The sequence below is a fragment of the Suncus etruscus genome, chromosome 2 (assembly GCF_024139225.1).
Source record: "Suncus etruscus isolate mSunEtr1 chromosome 2, mSunEtr1.pri.cur, whole genome shotgun sequence".
In the NCBI taxonomy this organism is placed as follows: domain Eukaryota; kingdom Metazoa; phylum Chordata; class Mammalia; order Eulipotyphla; family Soricidae; genus Suncus; species Suncus etruscus.
The window spans coordinates 170052677-170078786 of NC_064849.1; positions in this window are offsets into that span (position 1 = coordinate 170052677).

Here is a 26110-nt window from a genome sequence, read left to right on the forward strand (position 1 = left end):
CTTTTCCCACGGATTTTTTTAGTTTTTCGAGGTGTTTATTGTTCCAAATGAATTTCAGAAGTGTTTGGTCAACTTCTTTGAAGAATGTCATCGGTATGTTTTTGCATCTGTAAAGTTTCTGAGCTGTTGCTTATCTGTGAAGCTATTTATCCTTCCTTCAAACCTGAAAGTGAGGATGGCTGGGTGCATTTTTCTAGGTAAACCCTCCATTTCATTCAATTTTGTCACAAAATCCCACTGTCTTTTCTCTCCTTGAGAGATTCTTGTGACATATCTGCTGTAATTCTTAAGGATGGTCCTTTGAATGTAATTTCCCTTTTTGATCTTGCTGCTTTTAGTAGTCTATATTTGGGATTTGTCATTGTGACTAGAATGTGTCTTGGGATTTTTTTGTCTCTTTTATCTGGTACTATTTGGGCATGCAGTATTTGACTGCATGCAGTCTTTAGCTCTGGGAGTTCTCTATGATGATGTCTTTGACAGTTGATTCTTTCTTTGTATCCTCTTCCTGGGCCTCTGGGACTCCAATGATTCTTATGTTGTTTTTCTTGAGTTTATCAAAGACTTTTATTTTCATCTGTTCACATTTCTTTAGTATTTTTTCCATTGTCTGATCATTTGATTCAAGGTTCTTTTCCAATCTCTTTTGCTGTATGAAGTTGTTCTGCATTTAATCTTCCATTTCTCTGATTCTGTCCTTGGCTGTTGTTACCCTGTTGCAGAGACTTTTCATTGAGGTTTCAGTTAAGCTACTGTGTTTTTCAGATCTTTTATTTCAGTTTGGTGTTTTCTGATTTCTGTCTTTGTGTTCTGTTCAGCTAGAGCTATGCTTTCTTTGATTTCCATGAGGATCCTCTATATTTCTTTTCTAAACCCCTAATCTGAGAGATTAATCCGATGATTGGCATTTTTCGGGTCATCAGATTTGCCATCTTCATTTAATATTTCTGATGTTGGATTGCATTGTTTCCCTATTGTCAGGCTTCTTTTTTCTTTTGTGTTTTTTTTTTCCTAGTTTTATGGTGAAGTTCCTTTACTAGAGATGCTCGTGCCCAACCTATTCAGGTGTTTTAGGTCTCACAGTTCTCATGAGCCCTCAGTAGTGGCGTTGGCCATAGAAACCTGGACAGTGTCAAGGGCACCTCAGTCTCTCTGATTTCTTCAGGGATTCTGTGAGGGGGTTCTTCTCAAACCCAGGCCACTCAGGCACCCTCAGTAAAGACTGATCCTTTTCTGGCATGTCCTGGACACCTCAGTCTGTGCTTTCTTCAGGGATTCTGTGCAGGGGTTGGTCTCAAGCCTGTGCAGCTCAGGCACCCACAGAAAAGATGATGTCGACCCAAACTCCCCCAGTTCCGGCTTGTCCCGGGCACCATTCTGCATCTTTCTCTCTCTCTCTCTCTCTGACTTATTTCACTCAGCATAATAGATTCCATGTACATCCATATATAGGAAAATTTCATCTTCATCTCTCCTGACAGCTGCATAATATTCCATTGTGTATATGTACCACAGTTTCTTTCGCCATTCATCTGTTGAAGGGCATCTTGGTTGTTTCCAGAGCCTGGCAATTGTAAAGAGTGCTGCAATGAATATAGGTTTAAGGTAGGGATATTTGAATTGTATTTTTGTGTCCTTAGTAGTGGTATAGCTGGATCATATGGAAGCTCAATTTCCAGTTTTTTGAGAGATCTTCATATTGTTTTCCTTAAGAGCTGGACTAGACAGCATTCTCACCAGCAGTGAATGAGTTTCTTTCTCTCCACATCCCTGCCAGCATTGACTGTTCTTCTTTGTAATGTGTGTAATCTCTGTGGTTGAGATGGTACCTCATAGTTGTTTCAAGTTGCATCTTCTTGATGATTAGTGATGTAGAGCAGTTTTTCATGTGTCTTTTGTCCATTTGCATTTCTTTTTTGAAGAAGTGTCTGTTCATTTTTTCTCCCCATTTTTTAATGGGGTTAGATGTTTCTTTCTTGTAAAGTTCTGTCAGTGCCTTGTATATTTTGGATATTAGTCCCTTATCTGATGATTATTGGGAGAATAGTTTCTCCCATTCTTGTATCCTAGGCACTATTTCCTTTGAATTGCTGAAGGTCTTAGCTTAATATACTCCCATTTGTTTATCTTGCTTTCACTTGTTTGGAGTGTTCTGTTTCCTTTTTGAAGATGCCTTTAGTGTCATGGAGTGTTTTACCTACATGTTGTTCTATATACCTTATGGTTTCAGGCCTGATATCTAGGTCTTTAATCCATGTGGATTTTCATGGTGTTAGCTGGGGGTCTGAGTTTGCTTTTTTTTTTTTTTTTTTTTGTAAGTGGCTAACCAGTTGTGCCAACACCACTTATGAAGATGCTTTCCTTACTCTACTTTGGATTTCTTGCTCCTTTATCTCTGGCCAGGTATGGCAATGTGTCGACCCCTCTGCCAAATGCTCCACCCTCCAGATCTCCAGCCAGCTGTGGCAGTGCCCAGCTCCCTTCAGCAACTACCTAGACCTTGTAGGCAACTGTCCTGTGACCTGGGATTGGATTCGCTCTGCTCATCATATTTTTATTTATTCATTGTTTCTTTTGCAGTTCAGAAACTTAGCTGGGTGTAGTTCTCTTTATCTTCTATGCACTTGGCCAGTGGGACTAAATCCTTGAAAAATACCTTTTGATTAATGGTGGCTTCTAAAAAAAATAGGTTTGCTCCTGTAGTTATTTGGAGAGAAAGTCCTATCTATTTTTGTTCTATACCTTTTCTTAAGAAATGTCCAGTTGTGAGTGACTGTAGTATTTATAGGTTTCCTTGTTTCATTTGAGGCTTTTACCAAGTGAAAGGAAGCTATTGGGTTTTAGTTAGAGTTGATAAAATATCTTTATATTTTGAATTTTTACCCTGCTTAAATTTTAAATGTTTAAGTATGGATTGCCAATTATACTTGATTTAAACAAAACGTTTTTTGGAATTAATATATTTAATAACTTATAGTATTAGTCCAGGTTCAGAAAATTATGCTAGGGCAGTTATAGTTTTATTTCACCTGTAAAGTATCACTTTTACTGATAATGTAAATTTCAAATGTATAATATGTATAAAAATGCCCTGCATTTTGTTTGCCTTGTTCCTATTTTGATTTTTATTGAGTCTCCTTTCTGCTTGCCAAATGCTAAGATGCTTCAGGCTCATGTGAAATTGAATGCAGAGGCATCTGGAAAATACACGTACTAAAGTGAAAAAATGTGTGTCTTGTGGGATTTTTTTACTTAAAATATATTAAAAATTTTTAAAGAAAATTAATCTAAAATTAAAATCAATTAATCTAAAGTAGTTGTCATAAATGGACCTGTTTATTTTTTCTTAATATATATTATGTATATAAATTTAATATTAAGGACTTTAATCTCTTTTAATATAAATTTTTGGTATGGCATAAGAAAAGTGATTTAGTTGAATTTTTAAAGGTAGCCACCCAGGTTTTTAATCTTGGGTCTTTACTGAATGGGTTTATTGTTTCTTGTGGTTTTGGGGGTGCTTTTTTGTAGAATCTTTAGGGCTTTCTAAGTATGGCATCATGTTATCTGCTATTAGTTACAGTTTAAATTTTTCCTTTATAATAAAAATACCCTTGCCATCACATACTTGCTTGATTGCTATGGCAAGTTTTCCAACAATATATAGTTGGATGAAACTAGACAATGTTGTTTTGATCCTGACCCAACAGAGAAAACTTTCAATTTTTCAACATTGAATATAATATTTACTGTGGTTTTATGATAAATCATTCTCTTATTGAGGGAGTAACATGATATCACTATTTTACATGGAGTTTTTAATCATAAATTGTAGAAGAAAGAACTAAGCAGAAAACTGTTTTGCCTGGAAAACCAATCAGCAGAATTGGTTTTTATAGCCATTAAATTATGATAAAAGGTAAACTGATATATTGCTAAAATTCTTGGACTTTCATCTTGTAATAACATAAAAGATTGTACTTGCTTAAACATGACTTTGATCCAATGTGCCTTAACGAATCGATGCTTTTAATAAACGGTTTCTACTATTACTATGGTGGACCCAAGGCTTCTTGTTACTGTCTCATTCCCCTCATCATGGAACTTGCTCAAGCTCATTATTGTTGGGTTAACTGCCACAAAACAGTTGGATCTTTTCTTTTTTTGTTTTTGTTTTTGGGGGGCCACACCCATTTGACTCTCAGGGGTTACTCCTGGCTATGCACTCAGAAATCACCCTTGGGTGGACCACATGGGATGCTGGGAGATCTAACTGTGGTCCATCCTAGGCTAGCGCTTGCAAGGCAGACACCTTACCTCCAGCACCACCGAGCAGGCCCAGGTATTGGATCTTTTCTAATGCTCTCTCTGCATATATTTATAGCATCTTTTGTACTGATGTGATTATTTTTTGTTTTACTATAGTATGCTAAATCTACTGATCAGTGTACACAAACCATCCTCAAATTTATACAATGAATCATATTTGATCACAGCTTATGGTCTTTTTATTTATTTTGGATTCTAGTCTCTAATATTTGTTGAGGTTCTTTTTATCTATATTCATATGGGATATGTCTGTGTATAATTGTCCTCTTCTAGGGATGTCTCTGTTTGCCTTTGGTATCAGGATATTTTTTACCTCATAGAAACTGGGAGGATTCCTCTTTGTTTTTCAAATATCTTTATTTAAACAAGTTGATTACAAACATGATTGTGGTTGGGTTTCAGTCATGTAATGAACACCCCCCTTCACCGGTGCAACATTCCCATCCCCAATGTCCCAAATCTCCCTCCTCCTCACCCCACCCCCCTGCTGTAATCTAGACAGGCTTTCTACTTACCTCATTCATTCTCATTGTTAGGATAGTTCTTAATGTAGTTATTTTCTAACTACACTCATCACTCTTTGTAGTGAGATTCATGAAGTGAGCTGGAACCTCAGCCCTCCTTTCTTTGGTCTCTGACAATTATTGCAAGATAATCTTTCATTTTTTTTAAACCCATAGATGAGGGAGACTATTCTGCATCTTTCTCTCTCTCCCTCTGACTTATTTCACTCAGCATAATAGATTCCATGTACATTCATGTATAGGAAAATATCATAACTTTATCTTTCTTAATGGCTTCACAATATTCAATTGTGTATATGTACCACATTTTCTTTAGCCATTCATCTGTTGAATGGCATCTTGGTTGTTTCCAAAGTCTGGCTATGGTAAATAGTGCTGCAATGAATATAGGTGTAAGGAAGGGATTTTTGTATTGTATTTTTGTGTACTAGGGTATATCCCTAGGAGTGTTATAGCTGGATTGTATGGGAATTCAATTTCCAGTTTTTGGAGGACTCTCCACATTGCTTTCCATAAAGGTTGGACTAGTCGGCATTCCCACCAGCAGTGGATAAAAGTTCCTTTCTCTTCACATCCCTGCCAACACTGCTTGTTCTCATTCTTTGTGATGTGTGCCAATCTCTGTGGTGTGAGGTGGTACCTCATAGTTGTTTTTATTTGCATCTCCCTGATTTTTAGTTTTGTGGAAAAAAATTTTATGTGCCTTTTGGCCATTTGTGTGTTTTGGTTTTTTTTTTTTTGTCAAATTATCTGTCCATTATTTCTCCCCATTTTTTGATAGGATTAGATTATTTTTCTTATAAAGTTCTCTCAGTGCCTTGTATATTTTAGATATTAGTCCCTTATCTGATTGGTATTGGGTGAATAGTTTCTCCCACTCAGTGGGTAGCTCTTGTATCTTGTATCTTGTCCTTTGAGGTGCAGAAGCTTCTCAGCCTAATATATTCCCATCTGTTTATCTTGCTTCCACTTGTTTGGGGAGTTCAGTTTAGTCCTTAAATTGGCCTTTATTCTAAATGTCATGGAGTGTTTTACCTACATGTTGTTCTATGTACCTTATGGTATCAGGTCTGATATCAAGATCTTTAATCCATTTGGATTTTACCTTCATACATAATGTTAGGTGGGGGTCTAAGTTCAATTTTTTGCAAATGGCTAGCCTGTTGTGCCATTACCACATGTTGAAGAGGCTTTCCTTGCTCCATTTAGTATTTCTTGCTCCTTTATCAAAAATTAGGTGATTGTATGTCTGGGGAACATTCTCTGAGTACTCAGGCCTATTCCACTGATCTGAGGGTTTGTCTTTATTCCAATACCATGCTGTTTTGATAGCTATTGCTTTGTAACACAGTTTAAAGTTTGGGAAAGTAATGCCTCCTATATTCTTTTTCCCAAGAAATGCTTTAGCTATCCGTGGGTGTTTATTGTTCCAAATGAATTTTAGATGTGTTTGATCCACTTCTTTGAAGAATGTCATGGGTATCTTTAGAGGGATTGTATCAAATCTTTACAATGCTTTGGGGAGTATTGCCATTTTAATTATGTTAATCCTGCAAATCCATGAGCAGGGTATGTGTTTTCATTACTGTGTGTCCTCTCTTATTTCTTGGAGCATGGTTTTATAGTTTTCTTTGAATAGGTCCTTTATGTCTTTGGTCAAGTTGACTCCAAGATATTTGAGTTGGGTGGCACTAATGTGAAGTGGGAGTATGTTTTCCTTAATGGTTTGGAAGATTTCAGTAACATCCATCTGGACCTGGGCATATGTCTTGAGGGAGACTTTTCATTACTGTTATACTTTCTCTTATAGTAAATGGTCTGTTATCGTTCCTTTTATGTCAGTATTGCAAAGTTATAAAAATTAAAATATGTAAGTATTATAAATATATAAATATAAGTGTATTTCCTGTACATTTTCCAGTTTTGTGGCATAAAGATAATTTTTTATTCTGTAATATCTGTTGTGACATTTTTCTTTTCATTTATGTAAAAGTTAGAGATTTGTTTTATTTTAACTTTCCTGGTGTGTCTTGCTAATGGTTTATAAATCTTGTTTAACCTTTAAAAAGATCCTGTCTAATCTCTCTGATCCCTTAGTCAGAAAAAAGTCTATTTCAAGTGTAGACCTTTATAACCACCTTCACTTGGGCTCCTCACAAATGAAATGCTAGCAGAGCTCTCAAGGGCAGAGTGCCAGATACTTTCTGACTTGGTCTACAAAGATCTTTCTCTGTGTTTCTTGTACATTACTCCATATTAATTGCTAATTTTGATGTTTTCCATTTTGGTGGCAAGTCTCAAGCATAAATAATCAATAATTTTCAGAGGCGTATATATTTTAATGCCTCTTTCTTTGCATATTATACATTATTTTAAATTCTAGAACATCCTCATTCTATGGTAAAAAAGCTTTTTTTAACTGTCAATAGTCAGAGAATCAACTGTTTTTGTCTAATGTAGTGGAGCAGAGTTAGTCAAAATTTATGTTGATTATGTAAATTGCATATGAATGCCTCTGCAAAATTTGTGGGCAAACTCTTTTCTGATAGAAAGAAAAAATGTATAATCCCTAGGACTATTTAGAGAAATAGGGCAGAGAAAAACATAATCATTTTATATCAAGCACAGATGTATTATTTTTTGAAAAATATTATGCAAAATATCATATGAAAATGCTTGAAAATTACTGTTGGTAAGCTTACATTGAATACAGCAAAAAGTCAGATTCTCTTAGCATCATTTTTAAACAGGTTTTTGGTATTATATCTAACAATTTTTATACTAACATGTAAAGATATTTGGATTTCAGCTGTAAGAAATAAGTAGTGCTAAAAGGTTGTAACTTGAGATGCATGTGAAAAATTTGGAAATCAAGGACAATGAACATGGCTAAAATGTTGCTACAGAAGGAAAAGAAAAAGTTGGCAAAAGTGTGTCCATCTCCTATATAAGGAGTACTATATATAGGCTTTCCCATTATTAATATATTTTGTAGAGTCTATGTGCCATTTGAAGGAGCCCTCTACTTGCCCTGCCCTCTAGGTTCGACATCTGAGTGCATTCTTACATCACACACACCCAGAGAGAATCAGTCTAAGGAAACACACACATCCCATTGTAATAAGTCTTATCTGATGGTGAGAATTTTATAGCATATAAAATGTATATTAAGTTACATTTTAATGATAAACAGCACCCAGGTTGTCAAATGATTTAGTACAATACATCCTCATTAATTCAACCCTGTTAGTCTTTGTTCATATTGCATCTAAACTCCTGATGTGATTTTGGCAACATTATTTATTTAAAGCCACTTTCCCAGGTGTCAATAGATATTCTTCCCCTCCACTAAAGAAATTCTCAAAATTAACTCACAACGAGAAACTTCTCAAAAGTGCTTAAAAGTGTGTATTTTTATCTTCACCAAACCATATGGTCATTTAAAATCATTCATCTTTTAAGTGACTTTACTTAGATTTTCTCATTTCAGTTCTGTTTATATTTAAAATTCAGCCTTTTCACTGTGAGCCCTTCAGGCATTTTTGGGAGCAAGTACAATAAGATTTTTTTCAAATTCTATAGTAAGTCTCATAAAAAAAATCTTGGTTCATCTCTTTCTCTATTATAGGCCAATTAAGGGCTTCAAATATTCACTAACTTTAAATTCCTACACAACAAGCACTAAATCAAGACATTTTTATTCTGTGTAGTACTGTGGTCATTTTGGAGAAAAAAGGAGTAAAACATTTGATGAGATATTGATGATGCCTTCCCAATTTACAATTAACATTACAGTAAAAAAAGTATGTATCAAATTATGCCACAAAAGCAATTGTTGACAAAAAATGGCTGTTAATTTTCTTTTTTATCACTTTTTTAATCTTTTTAGCCACACCCAGTGATGCTCAGGTGCCAATACTAGCTTTGCTCAGGAAGCCTTCCTGGTGTGCTCAGGGAACCATATGGGATGATGGTGACCAAATTCATGTCAAGTGTGTGCAAGGCAAGTGTTCTTCCAGCAGTTCTAATGATCTGGTCCCTAACTGGTTAATTTTCTATGAAAACAATATAGATAATTCTCAGAAAACTAGTAAATTGAATTTCCCTATAATCCTGTACTTCCACTTCTCATTATCTATCAAAGTACCTGGAAAAATATTCTAATATGGCATGTATGTTCCTATGTTCATTGCAGTACTATTCACAGTAACCAAGATTTATTAACAACCCAACATTCCATAAACTAATTAGTGGTTAATTAATTAATAAATCATCATAACCATAGTTATCTCTTTCCAACACAATAACACAAACATATATACAGACACAGGGGTTCTATACATCTGTTCATAAAAATTATAATATTACATTATAATACCATAATATTTTATCTGTATATCTTAGTGCTTGTATATAGCACCACTCATTAATAGCTGTCATTATCAAAAAAAATAAAATGTTTATGACTTCATAGGAACTATGAAGTATATATTTTAGAGTTTGGAACACGTCAGTCCATCAGACTTAAACACCAAACCCAAATTCAACAACAACAGAATTGATACCCAGTCTACAACAAGCCATATACAGGGAGGACCAGTTACACTAGCAGACTGGTGGGAGCAAAGAAAAGAAATATGGGATGCATGCTGGGAATAGGGATGGAGGTAAGACAACACTGTACCTTAAATATGTAGCATAAATATTACTGTGAAAGATTTGTTATTTACTTTGGTCACAATAAAATTATTAAAAATATTACATTAATAGAATATGACATAATAGACTATTACATAAAATATTACTATTACCTAAAAGAAGAAAAACATAACAAAAACAAAAAAGCAAACAATAAACCAAAACTAATAACTACAAAAAAGTACAACAGCAACAAAATACAACAACTGAATAATAACAATGAGAACAACAACAAAAAAGGTGTGGCAAGGTTTTGTGCCTTTTTTTTTTTTTTTTGCATAGGCACAGTGAGTATTGGAGAAATTAGAAAGTAAATTCCCTTGACCTAATATTTTATAGTGTCAAAAAAGTGTCAAATACCAAAGTAGCCTCAAATTTTTCTGATGAGGCTTTAATTTGGATATAGCACTCTGGGCCTACACCTACCTTGGCCTAAAAATCCAGTTCGGAAATTTATAAAGTGATGCTCCTTCAATAAGCTGAGTATTAGTTGTAGTTATGACACTCGGGAACAGAGTAATTTTGTTCTGATTACAATAATGATTTTTAGGAATCTGGTGTGAATTTAATCTGCGATCCTAACCCTAACCCTAACCCTAACCCAGCCAGCAGGGTGGTCGAGGGTCACAAAGTTATTCATGAGTTATGTAGAGAATTCGACCTGAAAAATAAAAGAGGGCTGGGAAAATGATGGACTCAAGACGAGAGTCTGATCAAGAGTCAAATTTATTGGGGGAGAAGTAGACTTTATATAGCATGGGCAAAACAAAGGAGTAGGGGGTGGTAATTTTTCACAGTAACATTCTGTTTTTCAAAGTTACATTTTACAGGAGACTTATCTTACAGTTACAGGCATACAGCATTCTTTTTCAAGGATCATTGCCACAGGATATCTAATCTTGTACCTATCTTTATTGGAACAGCTTGTGGCTTGTGGTTTACACCTTTTTTTCTTTAGGTCCAGGGGGGAAATGCCAGCAGCTGCAACATGCAGCCTGTCACATAGACAGTTTTAACACAGGCATCAGAGACTCCATTTTGCTCTTTAGTTAAAAGGCCTCCAATAATTCCCCCTCTCTAGTAACAAAATGGGTGGAAAGCCTGTCTTAGGCCACCTGATGGGACCTCAGTGTCAGCACCCTAGGGAAGAAGAAGATGGCTCGAGGAGCACACAAGATGTTCTTGTTAGAGTGCATGTAGGCAAAAGAGTCCTGCCTCGAGGCTAGAACTGCTTAAGCAATATAGGGTGGGCCTCTGACAACTGACATCAGGCTAATCCCGTTGTAGGCATTTCCACAGCCATGAGAGGAATGATTTTTTGAGTTTAGCAAGTTGTTCCAATTCCTCAAAGTCCAGTTCATGGGAGGCTTCACCCTCCATATCATTACTCTTGGGTGATGGGGGTTCTTTTACAATAAAATTTTCCATGAATTTAATTCTTCATATAAAAAATAGGAATTTACTTAGTCTTCTGGCCTTGGTTTACAGGCAGAAGACACTAGAAATTTATTTTACACAAATTATTTTCGAATACCACAGAAATGCCTCCTGACTTCTGTCAGACTTCAGCATTCAAAAAATTTTATAATTAACAATCACCAATTTTTCAAAAACATTTAAACTGAACCTAAATGATTTTTCTTAAACTTCTTAGTTATTATCTTAAAGCTAGATGCTTCTCTCTCTAGCCACAAATCCATATTCTTTTGGCCTTAACTTACACATAGCAGGAAAGCTGGGTGATTGCAAAGTCCAGAAATTCTCCAGGGAAAATTTATCCCCGATGACCATTGAGAAATCTGGGGTTTACCACCCCCCACACCCTCTGCCATGTTCTCAGAAGGACAAAGCCAGCTTAGCACATAATTTTTTACACATGATCTTTAGTTGCAGGATGCCACAGTCTGTCATCTGCCAAATGACCAGACTGACCAGGTTGTGAAAAAATTAATTGAAATCTCAGAAATGGATAAGGCTTTGAAAAATTGTATTTATCATAAAATGTAGAGATAATGAATAAGCAGACAAAACAAAACAACACTAAACACAACATTTTATACTCGTGGCCACGTTCATTCATCACAACACACACATGAACAGACAAAAGGATCGATCCAAAACTTACATTAGAAAAATTGATCCGGGTAAAATTGGACAAGCGCTTTTAAATATTTAGCCAGTATATTTGTAAGAAAAAAATTTTTTTGTAGAAAAACTTTTTCAGTTTTTAGAAGTACTTAATGTAGATGGAGTGGAACTTTGCTGAAAATAAAAGTTTTAAGGTTTAGATTTAGTACAAAACATTTTTTAAAACAATCCTAATTTGAAGTTTAAAACATTAAGTAAAATGGTTAGTAAGCAGTTAAAAAATTTAAGTAAAATGGTTAATGAGCACTGTAGAAGGTGTCTCCACTTTGAAGTATAATATCTGCTGTAAATGAACGGGTTTCCTTTAAATTATTTTCACCGTAGAACAGTAAGACAGCTGCAATAAAGTGTTAAAAATTTATGATTAAACACAAGAGCATGAACTATGATTATTAAAGGTATGAAAAACTGACTTTAAAAAACAAACAACTATTCCTACTTTAAAGACTTCAAGTGGATAATTTGTAAAAAATATTATATACCAAATTAACAAAATGTTTAGATCATTATAAAATATAGTTAAAGACATCTGATGCATTTCCACACTTAGAGCTTAAGACCAAAATTATATTTGATAATTGTTGTCAACCTGCTTATAAAATGTAGTTACTTTTATAATATTAATTAACAATATTATTTTAAAAAAGGCTAACCACAACATTTTCCATATACTCTTAAGATCAAAAATAATTTTCTAATAGAAATATAAAAGAGGGGCCGGGAAGGTGGCGCTAGAGGTAAGGTGTCTGCCTTGCAAGCGCTAGCATAGGACGGACCGCGGTTCGATCCCCTGGTGTCCCATATGGTCCCCCAAGCCAGGGGCGATTTCTGAGCGCATAGCCAGGAGTAACCCCTGAGTGGCAAACGGGTGTGGCCCAAAAACAAAACAAAACAGAAATATAAAAGATTTAAATTTTTAACATTTTTGTGTCCTTTCGAATTTTAAAACACCAAAAGTTTTTTTTTTTTTTTTACAAGTGATAGAGTTGTTATCTTGCTCAAAAATTCCTGAGGCATAAATAAAGAAAGTTTAGTGCCCTTATCTCCCAGTTGCTTTTTCTCCCTAGAGAATTTTTTAACCCAAACAGACCTGAATTTAGAAGGTTTTCTAATTTCCAATGTTTTAATAATTACTTTACAACACCCAGTGCACAAAATTTAGTTACAGAAATGCTTTTAGAAAAGGCACACTTATGCCGCATAATTTAATTCACAAACTTCACAATTATTTGAGGCCTCTTATGAGACACAACAAAATTCTGACATAATTCTCACTATAAATTCCACATGAACAATTTCTGAATCTTTTTAATTCTACCCCCACCACTCTCTGCCATATTTAGCAGAGCAATCAAACTTGTAACCACAAAGACACACACAGGCTAGCACTATTTCTGCTGAATTTAAGCCAAATTTTACCAACTTGAAGAGAGAAGTAATATTTTTTCTCCAAAAGTTTTGTCTGCATATGAACTGGCTGTAAGGCTCCTGCGACCCTGTAGGGTCTGAGACAGGGGAGTAATCATTTGCCCCTCTTTGGGTAGTGCTTTCCACGCTCTGGTGGCTGCAGCATTAGCTTGAGCTAACAGCACCGGGGAGAGTTTTTGTTGTTCCTCAATAGAAGCAAAGGCTCCCGTACCTGTTAATTGTGCACAAATGATCTGGGGAGTGTCTTGCCCTCCGTTCCCCAGATCAGCTTGCTGTCTGCAGTGAGCTAAAAAGTCTGTTTCCCATAGGATGTAATCAGAGCAGTTTAAGGTGTTCTGGCAATTTCTTTCCATTCTAAGGGGAGTAGTTCTCCTCCATCTTGTACTGCATCAAGGCAGGAGAGGGTATAAGGGGCACTAGGGCCATAGGCATTTATGGCTTGAAAAAGAGTTTGAATGAGTTTATTGTTAAGTTTTTGATATCTTTTCATTTCTGCGAGATGGCTGCCGGAAGATGGTGCTAACTCCAGTTCCTCAGGGGGGTCCTCCTTAAATATTTCAAGGACTCTATCTGCACTGGGGCTGTGGGCTGTGGCACCTCTGTCTCTTCCGTTGATTGAGGATAAGGAGGCTACTCCCCTGCCTCTCTGCTGCGGTCTGCCTCGTTCTGAATGGGAGGGTTGCAGATTGGAAGATTCTTGTGGGGAGAAAAATATGGATGTAGTATCAGTGGCTTGAAGGCATGCAATTTGCTCTTTTAAGTTTTCAATATCTTTAAGCCTTTGTAACTGTGCCTCCAGCTCAATTTTTTTGTTTATCTAAAGTGGTGGTAATGGTTTGTTGCACCATGATTTTGGGCATGTCAGGAAGGCATTCTGCGCTGTACGGAGGGGGAGCAGTGAGAGGAGGGAATTGGCCATGATCATATTGTGCCGCTACGTCCTGTAGGGACTGAGCGTCCTCGGCATCTAGAATGGCCTCCTCTGGGGGGGCACTGGCCACAATGGGATAAAAGCCTTTGGAAGGTTCCAAATTTATGAGGCTGTCTGATTTAGGAGGGGCGCTACTGGCCCAGGACTGGCTGCGGGAGACCATTTCTATGTGGGCCTCAGCTTTTTTAAAGTTTCTTTCTTAAGGGGGCTTCCTCCAATTAGATCTAACTCTGCACCAGTAACAATTTGACTAAGGATGGACCAATAAAACTGCATAACCTTTTTATCTTGTACCTTACCATATTTACTGTAATATTGTCCTAATTCATCACCAATTTGTTTCCAAGTACTAGAGACTATACATAGTCTTGTGACCACAAACCATGGGCAAATTCTTCTTTTTAACTTTAATTTTTCTTTCAACCAGAGCTTTCTTGAGATTTTTAATGAAAGCCTCCTCTTTGGAGAGAGTAGTCCCCATTTTACCGGGACGGTTGGACGGCAGTGTTAGTGATCACTATTAGGCTAACCTATCTGCACCCTGCCCAGTTAGGGTCTTACCGGTGTCTTATGATCAGGCTCTCAAGACGTGCTCCGTGATGCCGTCCAGTAGGTGATCCATACTTTGTGCCCCATGTCTGGGCGCCACCTGCAACCCCCGGGGCCCTGGCCAGCAGGGTGGTCGAGCATCATGAAGTTATTCGTGAGTCATATAGAGGATTCGACCTGAAAAATAAAAGAGGGCTTTAGTTAAAGGGCCTCCAACATTAATCATTTTTAAAAACACAATGACTTATTTGAGGGCATTCTTTTCTACATCATTTCAGAGAAGTTATGTTTTTGTAATATAATAAAACATAAATGCCAGAAATCCAAAAATAACCTCTCACAATGCCCCAAACTTAAGAATTTAGATATATTTTAAATCAGTTAATATTTAGAGTTCCATACAATAACATGGCCTTAACTAACAATAGCAACAATAACAAAAGCCTGTAGTACATTCTGTTTTAATCATCTTCATACCCTCAAGGAACTATACATATTGGAGTAGGATAATTTAATTATATAGGAATTGATATAGAAGTGCTAGCCTGGGTCTGAGCCCATAACCTTGACTTTTCTGCCTCTGAAAAAAAATCAGAAACTTTAATAATAAAATATATAAATGAGAAGGGATATAGTGAAATAACAAGGAAAATTATTTAAATCATTTTTCTTATCTAGTTATCTTTCTCAGTCAGCAAAACAGAGAAAATAAGAGAGATCTATTAGCATATATATGCACATATATACCAGCTTAAAATAGATACATTAATATTGTTTATATTGTGTATATATGCATATGTTTATGTACAAAATAAAGAGAGGAAGAGAGAAGAGTGAGAGAGTCTATTTTGGAGAGTGTAGATAATAACATGTGAACTGAAAAAATTTATGGATAAAGACAACAAAATCAAATAAGGAAGAATTACCCTCATGCAAACGTTGAAAAGGAGTTTGAAAATCTGTATAAACAATTTTATTATAAATTCATCCTAAATAAATAATAAATTTATTGTTTATGGGAGGAGAGTTAATATTTAATATTAAACTTTTGTCAAAATCAAGCAAGAAAGAAATAGGTTACTGGCTCTAGAAACATGCTAAATGCAAGCAATGTGATGAATCTTTTGTAAAATATATTTTTATAAGTGTGTTCTAAACCACACTGTTGAATACATTCTGATAAACTGAACAAGAAATTGGCATCTTTTAAATCTTCTAAGGAAGCAAATCATAATAGAATATATTAGAATGAAGCATGGCTATAATTTATGAGAAACATTTAAAAAAGAGTAAATTTGTTTTAAATGATAAAAAGTTTAGAAAATAAACTATTTTTATGACTAAAAACAATTTAACCCATTCTTATAGAAGTAACATTTTTCTTTTTTAGAAGGGTTGATATAAACAACAAAAGAAATTGACTATCTGTAACGTGTCTAAAGAAGAACAAACTATTTATTCTGAGATAGTCAATACCTAGATATTCTGAAAGTCTGGAGTATTCATGTCCTAATATATAAAGCCTCTGGACTATTTTTTTCAACATTGTGTTTTCTTTGGTAATGTAATAAATATAATAAATGTAATAATATAATAAATGAATGTAATATATGTAATAAATTATAGTTAGAGACATATCAGAAGAGGGCCAGAAGCAATTTCACAGTAGGTAAGGCGGCTATCACGCCGTCAACTCAGGTTTGATTCCCTCCATCCCTTTTAGTCTTCCAAACCTACCAGGAGTAATTTCTGAGTGCAGAGTCAAGAGTAACCCTGAGTTTCACCAGGTGTGGCCCACCTGAAACCTTCAAATCACAAGAATGCTTTTGGGAGACTGTTCCATGAAAAAAAGCTTATCACAAGGGTTCGGGAGCACATTTAGGGCAGAGAAGGGATCACTATGACAGTGATGGTTGGAAATGGTCACTCTGGAGAACTGGGTGCTAAAAAGAGGAAACAATATATGCTTGATACCCTGTGCAGAAACTTCACTGTAAACCACAGTGCCTTCAAAGTAAAGAGTTGGGAGGGAAGAGAGAGAATGAGAATGTCTGCCACAGAGGCTGTCTCAGTGTGAAGAGAAAAACAGGGGATATTGTTGACAGGAAATGTGCACTGAAGAAGTGATGGGTATTGGAACATTGTATCATTGAAATTAAATCATGAGTTACTTTTTAACTGTAAGGCAAATTTATTTGATTTAAAAAAGAAATAAACCTCCAAATCTTAAAAATAATGAATACGAAAAAAATAAGAACAGGGGTAAAAAGTTCCAGTTTCTCTAAACTAGAAACATTTATTTTCCCTTCAAAAGTATTGGTAATGGTGGGCAGCAGAAGGGCATTATGAAGTCTGTGACAATGCAATTCTAAACTTAAACAGGGCTGGAGAGGTGAACAATGAATATGGCACTTGCCAAATTCAATACCTGGCACTTGTCAGAGTTCTTTTGAGTATTGCCTGGAGTGATTCCTGAACACAGGTACAGGAGAAATGCATGAGCACTGCCCATAAAAAATAATAATAAAATAAAGAAATCAATTATAGATCACATCTAGCATACTTTTGCTCTGTTGTCACTGGAATTTTGACTATCCCAGACACAACATATTAAAACATAAAAATCCTTAGCCATATTATCAGTGTGACAGCTACAGTTTCTATTTTATTTTTCTTTGACTTTGGACAGTCTTATCACTTTATATATTAAGTAACTCATACATACCAATTTTAAGCAATAAAAATGATTAATTACAAAACTACGTATATTTGTAACAATGTATATGTACACTTTTTTTTAATATCCTAGGGATATTGACAAGCCCCAAAAGCACTCTCATGCAAATGCACACACATTGAATTTTCTTTAATCTTATTATCTTCTGCTTTTACCTTTAAAATTCCCTACTCCGTCTTTATTTGTACATTTCCCTGAGTTGGTATTTAAAATTTTCATTGTTTTATTTTTACTTGTTAAAGTATTTGTTATCAATTTCCTTCTGTATTCATTCTTTATGTGAAATCCAGCTGATTTTATATGAACAAGTTTATAAAATAATGAAAGTATGTATCACCCTGTTTTGCCCTATATATAAATATATAGGTGTATTGTGTGTTTTTGTTTATTTGTTTGTGCCACATCTGGCAGTGCTCAGAGCCCTCTCCTGGCTCTATGCTTGAAAATTTCTCTTGGCAGCCCTTGGGGGGCCATATGGGATGCAGAAAATTGAACTCAAATTGGCCTTGTGCAATACAAATACCCTACATGTTGTGCTAGTTCTCCAGACACTGACCATTATTTAATAATAAACACTGACCAGCTATTTAATAGAATAGACATAATTATTTCCTTGTAGAAGATTCTATCCCCTTCTGATTATATTTATAATTTACTTATATTTAATTATAATCAGAATATATGCTTTCAAATATTTCTGCTTTAGAGTACATATTGATGCTTTTCTGTGTAATCAAATATGGAAAACTTTGTAAATGTTTCATAGCTACCCCAAAAGAAAGCACACCTTCTTCTAGTAGTGTCTAAAATTTTGTCTATGGATATATTTTACTAAATTTGTAAGTATGTTACATCATAATTATTACAATATACTTATCAACTAGAGATCAACATATTAAGGTAACTATAATTATGATGTTTAGATTAGTTTTTTTTAATTTTGGGGTGCACATTAGTGCTCATGGTTTTTTCCTGGCAGTGATCAGAACCACTATTGGCAGAACTAGTAAAATCATAAAGTAGACAGGTGATTGAATCAACCTGCTATACTATCACCATGGTCCTTATTAGTATGATGTTTCTATGTTCTACAGTTTAAAATTTCTTTTTTGTCTTTATTTAATGCATATATTACTTTATATAAAGATGTATTACATAGTTGATTGTAATATATTTGTTTTTAGGTAAAAAAGAAGGAAGGAAGGAAGGAAGGAAGGAAGGAAGGAAGGAAGGAAGGAAGGAAGGAAGGAAGGAAGGAAGGAAGGAAGGAAGGAAGGAAGGGAGGAAGGAAGGACTGAATGAGTACAGTCTGGCTGTGGAGGTTGCCAACCAATAGCAGAGCTCTCTGGCCTGCAGAGGCTCTGCCCTGCTGTGACTTTGATCACTCTGAGGACTTCAAGGGAAATCTCTCCTGTGCCGTTTGTTTCTTAAATACAAGAAGCTCTCCTCAGAGGCCTAGGGAGCGCATCCCCAAAAATCTCTCAACTAGAGGCAGCAGAAGAGCTTTGCTTCGTGGCTGCACACTCTTTTTAATCAATGAAACCCACCTGAACATGCAGGAAGAACCAAACTACTAGCATGAAAATGGGGAAACCTTGCAGGCTAACACCATACACAGAGAAGGAAGACTATAGCTAGGATGACCTAAAAAATTTCAACCATCTGATTAACCTCTCAGATAAGGAACTTAAAATAGAAATATGGAAGATGTTTGTAGAACTCAAAGAAAGCATAGATCGATCTGAACAGAACACAAAGATAGAAATCAGAAAACTCCAAACTGAAATAACAGATCTGAAAAACACAGTAGCTCAACTGAAAACTTCAGTGGATGGCCTCGAAAGTAGGGTAACAGCAGCTGAGGAGAGAATCAGAGTACTAGATGAGTTGCTGAAAAACTCAACACAGCTGAAGAAATTGGAAAAGAACCTTAAGACAAATGAACAGGCAATGGAAAAAGTACTCAAGGAATGCGAACAGATGAAAATAGAAGTCTTTGATAAACTGAACAGAAACAACATAAATATCATTGGAGTCCCAGAGACCCAGGTAGGAGATCTCCAGGAAGAATCAACTGTCAAAGACATCATCAAAGAGATACTTCAGAGTTAATGACTACATGCAACCAAATTCTGCATGCCCAAAGAGTACCAGCTAAAAGAGACCCAAAGAAAAACACCCCAAGACACATCCTTATTATAAAGACAAATCCCATAGATAGAGATAGAATACTGAAGGCAGCAAGATCAAAAAGGGAAATTACATTCAAAGGAGCATCCCTAAGACTTACAGCAGACATGTCATAAGAAACTCTCAAGGCCAGAAGCCAGTGGTGAGATATTGTTACAAGACTGAATGTAATGAATGCCTCACCGAGAATACTGCACCCAGCCCAACTCATGTTCAGGTTTGAAGGAAGGATACATAGCTTTATGGATAAACAACAGATCAGAAACTTCACAGAGAAAAAATTAGCCTTAAAGGAAAAACTGCTTGGTCTTCTCTAAGACAAGAGACCAACAAACACAGCAAACTTATCTACAAAGATGACATTAAATTCTATGACAATTATCTCCCTCAATGTCAATGGACTAAATTCCCCAATGAAAAGACACAGAGTAGCAAAATGGGTCAAAAAGCTGATTCCAACATTCTGCTGCCTACAAGAAACACATCTGAATAGTCAGAACAAACATAGATTCAAAATCAAAGGCTGGAGGAAAATCATTCAGTCAAATAACAACCTCAAAAAAATTGGGGTGGCCATATTACATGGGTTATTCTCCAATTTACATGGGTTATTCTCTAGGATAGACTACATATCGACAAATAAAACATACCTCCATAAAATCAAGAGGACAGAAATCGTGAAGACTACCTTTGCTGACCACAAGGCTCTGAAATTAGATGTAAACTTCAAAGGTACACAAAAGGAAAACTTTAACAATTGGAAATTAAACACCTTGCTACTGAACAACCAGTGGGTCCAAGATAAAATCAAAGAGAAAATCAAAACTTTCCTGGAAACAAATGAATATGAAGACACAAACTGCCAGAATATATGGGTAACAGCAAAAGCAGTCCTGAGAGGAAAATTTATAGCTCTACAAGAACACATCAGGATGGAAGATGGGGCATACCTGAATAATTTAATGACGCAGATCAAAAAATTAGAAAATGATCAACACAAGGAACCAAAAATAGGGAGACAGAAGAAAATAACAAAGCTGAAAGCAGAAATTAATGAAGCAGAAAACCAAAAAACAATTCGAAAGATCAATGAAAGAAGTTGGATCTTTAAAAAAATAAGCAAGATTGATAGACCATTGGCAAAACTCACAAAGAAAGAGAGAGAAATATTGCAGAGATAAAAAGGGTAATCAGAGACTACTTTGAGAAAATTTATGCTACTAAACATGAGAACCTAGAAGAAATGGAAAAATACCTGGACACTTATAACCTTCCACATTTAAGTAAGGAGGATGTAAAATATCTAAACACCCCGACACTACTGAGGAAAATGAAACTGTAATCAAGCATCTGCCCAAAAAGAAAAGCCCAGGTCCAAGTGGATTTTCTAATGAATTCTTTCAAATATTTCAAGAGGAGCTACTACCAATACTAACCAGGCTCTTCCATGAAATTGAAAAAATGGGAACACTCCCAAACAGCTTTTATATAGCCAACATTACCTTGATACCAAAAGCAGACAGAGATGCTGCCAAAAAAATTACAGACAAATATCCCTGATAAATGCAGATGCAAAGATCTTCAACAAAATACTGGCAAATAGGATCCAATGCATCATCAAGAAGATCATACAATACGACCAAGTAGGTTTCATCCCAGGAATGCAAGGATGGTTTGACATCCGTAAACCTAACAACATCATACACAACATAAACAACAAGAAAAATAAAATTAACATGATCATATCAGTAGATGCAGATAAAGCATTTGATAAGGTCCAACACCCTTTCTTGATCAAAACTCTCAGAAAGATGGGAATGAAAGAAACCTGTCTCAATCTAGTTGAAGCCATCTACCACAAGCCAGTGGCAAATATTATCCTCAATGGAGAAAAACTAAAAGCCTTTCCTCTAAATTCTGGTACAAGACTAGGCTTTTTGCTCTCACCAATACCCTTTAACATAGTAATGGAAGTGCTTGCTATAGCGATAAGGCAAGATAAAGATATCAAGTAAATCCATATAGGAAAGGAAGAAGTCACACTCTCGCTGTTTGCAGATGACATGATACTCTACTTACAAAACACTAAAGACTATGCCAAAAAGCTTCTAGAAACAATAACGTCATATAGTAAGTTGGCAGGCTACAAAATTAGCACACAGAAATCAATGGCCTTCTTATACACCAATAATGATAGGGAAGAGATGGATGTCAAGAAGGCAATCGCATTCACATTAGTGCCACATAAACTCAAATACGTTGGAGTCAACTTGACAAAAGATGTGAAGGACCTATATAAAGAAAATTATAAATCCCTGCTCCAAGAAATAAGAGAGGACACACGGAAATTGAAACACATACCCTACTCATGGATTGGCAGGATTAACATAATTAAAATGGCAATACTCCCAAAGCATTATACAGATTTAATGCGATCCCCTTAAAAATACAGATGACATTCTTTAAAGAAGTGGATCAAACACTTATGAAGTTCATCTCAGACAATAAGCACTCTCGAATAGTTAAAGCACTCCTAGGGAAAAGGAAAATGGGAGGCATTACTTTCCCCAACTTTAAACTGTACTACAAAGCAATAGTAATCAAAACAGCATGGTATTGGACTAAAGAAAGACCCTCAGATCAGTGTAATAAGCTTGAGTTCTCAATCAATGTTCCTCAGACATACAATCACCTAATTTTTGACAAAGGAGCAAGAAACCCTATGTGGAGCAGGTAAAGCCTCTTCAATAACTAGTGCTGGCAGAACTGGTTAGACACTTGCAAAAAAGTGAACATAGACCCCCATTTAACATCATGTACAAAGGTAAAATCCAAATGGATTAAAGACCTTGATATCAGACCTGATACCATATGGTATATAGAACAACACATCAGTAAAACACTCCATGACATTGAGACTAAAGGCATCTTCAAGGAGGAAACTGCAATTTCCAAACAAGTGGAAGCAGTGATCAACAGATGGAAATACATTAAGCTGAGAAGCTTCTGCACCTCAAAAGAAATAGTGCCAGGATACAAGAGTCACCCACCAAGTGGGAGAGACTGTTCACCCAATACCCATCAGCTAAGGGGTTATATCAAAAATATACAGTACACTGACAGAACTTGACAACAACTGCAAAAAATATCTAATCCCATCAAAAAATGGGGAGAAGAAATGAATAGACACTTTGATAAAAAAGAAATACAAATGGCCAAAAGGCACATGTAAAAATGCTCCTCATCACTCATCATCAGGGAGATGCAAATCAAAACAATGATGAGATACCATCTCACACCACAGAGATTGGTGCACATCACAAAAAATGAGAACCATCAGTGCTGGAGGGGATGTGGAGAGAAAGGAACTCCTATTCACTGCTGGTGGCATGATGTCTAGTCCAACCTCTATAAAAAGCCTTATGTAGATTCCTCCAAAATCTGGAAATTGAACTCCCATTTGACCCAGCTATTTCACTCCTATAGATATACCCTCTGAACACAAGAATACAACATAAAAACCCCTTTCTCACACCCATATTTATTGTAGCACTATTCACAATAGCCAGGCTCTGGAAACAACCAAGATGCCCTTCAACAGAGGAATGGCTAAAGAAACTGTGGTACATATACACAATGGAATATTATCCAGCCGCCAGGAGAGATGAAGTCATAAATTTTCCTATACATGGATGTACACGGAATCTATTATGCTGAGTGAAATAAGTCAGAGAGAGAAAAACGCAGAATTGTATCACTCATCTATGGGTTTTAAGAAAAATGAAAGACATTCTTGCAATAATAATTTTCAGACACAAAAGAGTAAAGAGCTGGAAGTTCCAGCTCACCTCAGGAAGCTCACCACAAAGAGTGATGAGTTTAGTTAGAGAAATAACTACATTTTGAACTGTCCTAATAAGGAGAATGTATGAGGGAAATGGAAAGCCTGTCTAGAGTACAGGCGGGGGTCGGTTGGGGAGGAGGGAGATTTGGGACATTAGTGATGGGAATGTTGTACTGGTGATGGGTGGTGTTCTTTACATGATTGAAACCCAAACACAATCATGTTGGGGAGGAGGGAGATTTGGGACATTAGTGATGGGAATGTTGTACTGGTGATGGGTGGTGTTCTTTACATGACTGAAACCCAAACACAATCATGTATGTAATCAAGGTGTTTAAATAAAATATATATATATATAAAAGAAATAACTACACAGAGAACTACCATAATCATGCGAGTGAATGAGGGAACTGGAAAGCCTCTGTGGAGTACAGGTTGGGTGGGTGGGATGGATGGAGATTTGGGACATTGACGGTGGGAAAGTTTCAGTGGGGTGTTCTTTACATGGCTGAAACTAATCACAGTCAAATTTTAATCAAGATGTTTAAATAAAGAAAAAAAGACTTTTTTTACTTTGCTCCATTTTTGCCATTTTGACTCCATATTCTCATTCACAAAGTTTTGTATCACCTTCACGAATATGGCCTATTATACTAAAAACTCACATGAATTTGATAGATGTATTTATTTATATTTCCTTGAATACTTCTTAATATTTTCTTAGTCCTGAGAAATGGAAAAGTACTTCTTTATTATACAAATTAATTTAATACCTACTGTTTTTGTGTGTCTAATATAAACTTTTGTCTTTTGGAGTTTGTTTTTCTGTGTCATTTTAATTTTTTTCATATATAGCATATGTTTAGTGATTTATTTTTAAGCCAAACTGAAAATTACATTATTTTAACAAGTTCAGTTCATTCACACTTATTGATATGACTGATGTTTCTCAATTTTATAGTTCTCAATATTGTGTCATAATATTTCTATAATTTTTTCTTAATAAACTGTACTTGCTAGGCTTTCTTATTTATCAGTAAAGTGTAACTTTATATAAAATTAAAATGTTTCCAGTAGATAATCTAGTATGACTAAAAATTTACAAGTAGGTTAAAGAAAACATATATCTAACTATCATAGACAGAGACTAAGTCACAACCAGAAATCTGTTTATTTTCTCATTCTTTATATCATGTTTACATTATGTAACATAATGTATATGATATTTTAATGTCTGATTCCTATGAAAAAGTGCTTTAATAATATTATAACTATACAAGTAGTTAAATATAAGTTTTGGTTTCTAGCCTGAATGTATGATTCAATTCTAAGTATTTTACATTATGTGTAACCTGAAGTATTATCAATCTAGTTACAAAGAAAAACAGTTGCTGCTCATGCCAATGAGCAAACAACAGCTTTATGAATTATTGAAAATGAATCCCAACCCGTTGTTCACACACCATTTAGAGGTTCGAGGCTATTCTCTGTGCAACTGATGAATTAAAAAAAGCACTGGTAAAGGGGGTATTCTGTTTATTACTGAAACCCAACTACAAACTTGCTTGTAATCGTGGTGCTTAAATAAAGATTTATAATTAAAAAATATAGTAGAGAAATTTAAAAAGAAAGCCCATAGATTTGGTGACTTTTTAAAAAATACATTTTTAATTCCTTTATTTACTTTGGTTTGAGGAAACAGCCAGCAATATTCAGGACTTATTTCTGACTCTATTTGGGGATCACTTCTGGTTATCCAGATACAATCAATACCAGGGTCAGCCACATACAAGGCTAAAAGAATTGACCCTTATTTTAACTCCCGGGTCTCTATATGCTTTCATATGAGTGCATTGTCTTTCTAATACATTCACACAATATATATTTATGTATATATATGATTTTAATATGCAATAGTATTCCAGGATATTTCATTTAAATATATTTATTTACAGTAACAAATATGGGTTTTGAGTGTTCATGGAGAAATCTATGGAGAAATATGGGCTACACCTGGTGTTCAGTACTATCTTTCGTTTAATCACTAGAGCAGGAATGTTTTCTGTATTCCATGTCAGGAAACAAATTCAGAACCCTCACAATACAATGTAAAAACGAAAACCTTTTGAGTTATCTGCTTGGCTTCAAAAAAATAGAATAAATTCTAATAGATCAACTTTCAAATTATCAAAACATGTATTTCTTAGTAATAGTTTTCATATGTAGGATGAGAAAAACATGGATTTTCTAGAGAAACATTCAGGTATTCTTTCTAGAGATATCACTATGGATTTTACATAAATGGATACACTTCACTTTGTTTAGATAACCTGTCTTTATAACCTAGTTTTCACGTAGATGACATTTTCTTTCATTGTCAGCGTTCAATTTTCTACCAACACAATCACAAGTTGTCATGAACAGTTGAATAAAAATGTGATAGGAACTCTGAATGAAGCACTGATTTCCTGTAAAAGGGCTTTGAGGCTAAAACAAGAGCAAAAAGAAAATAGTGACCACTGACTTATTTCCAGAACAAAATCGCAACTACTTTAGATTACTGGATGTAAAGATCATCAATTACCCATGTCAAAGAGGTGGAATATAGTGAAGCGGTATCATCATTTTTCTGTCACCCACTTTCCCTTCTATCATTGGTGGAAAAGCAATTTTTCCAGTATTTCAACTGCTAGAGAAAATTCTTTATTATCTTTTGTATAGGTTTGCCTTTC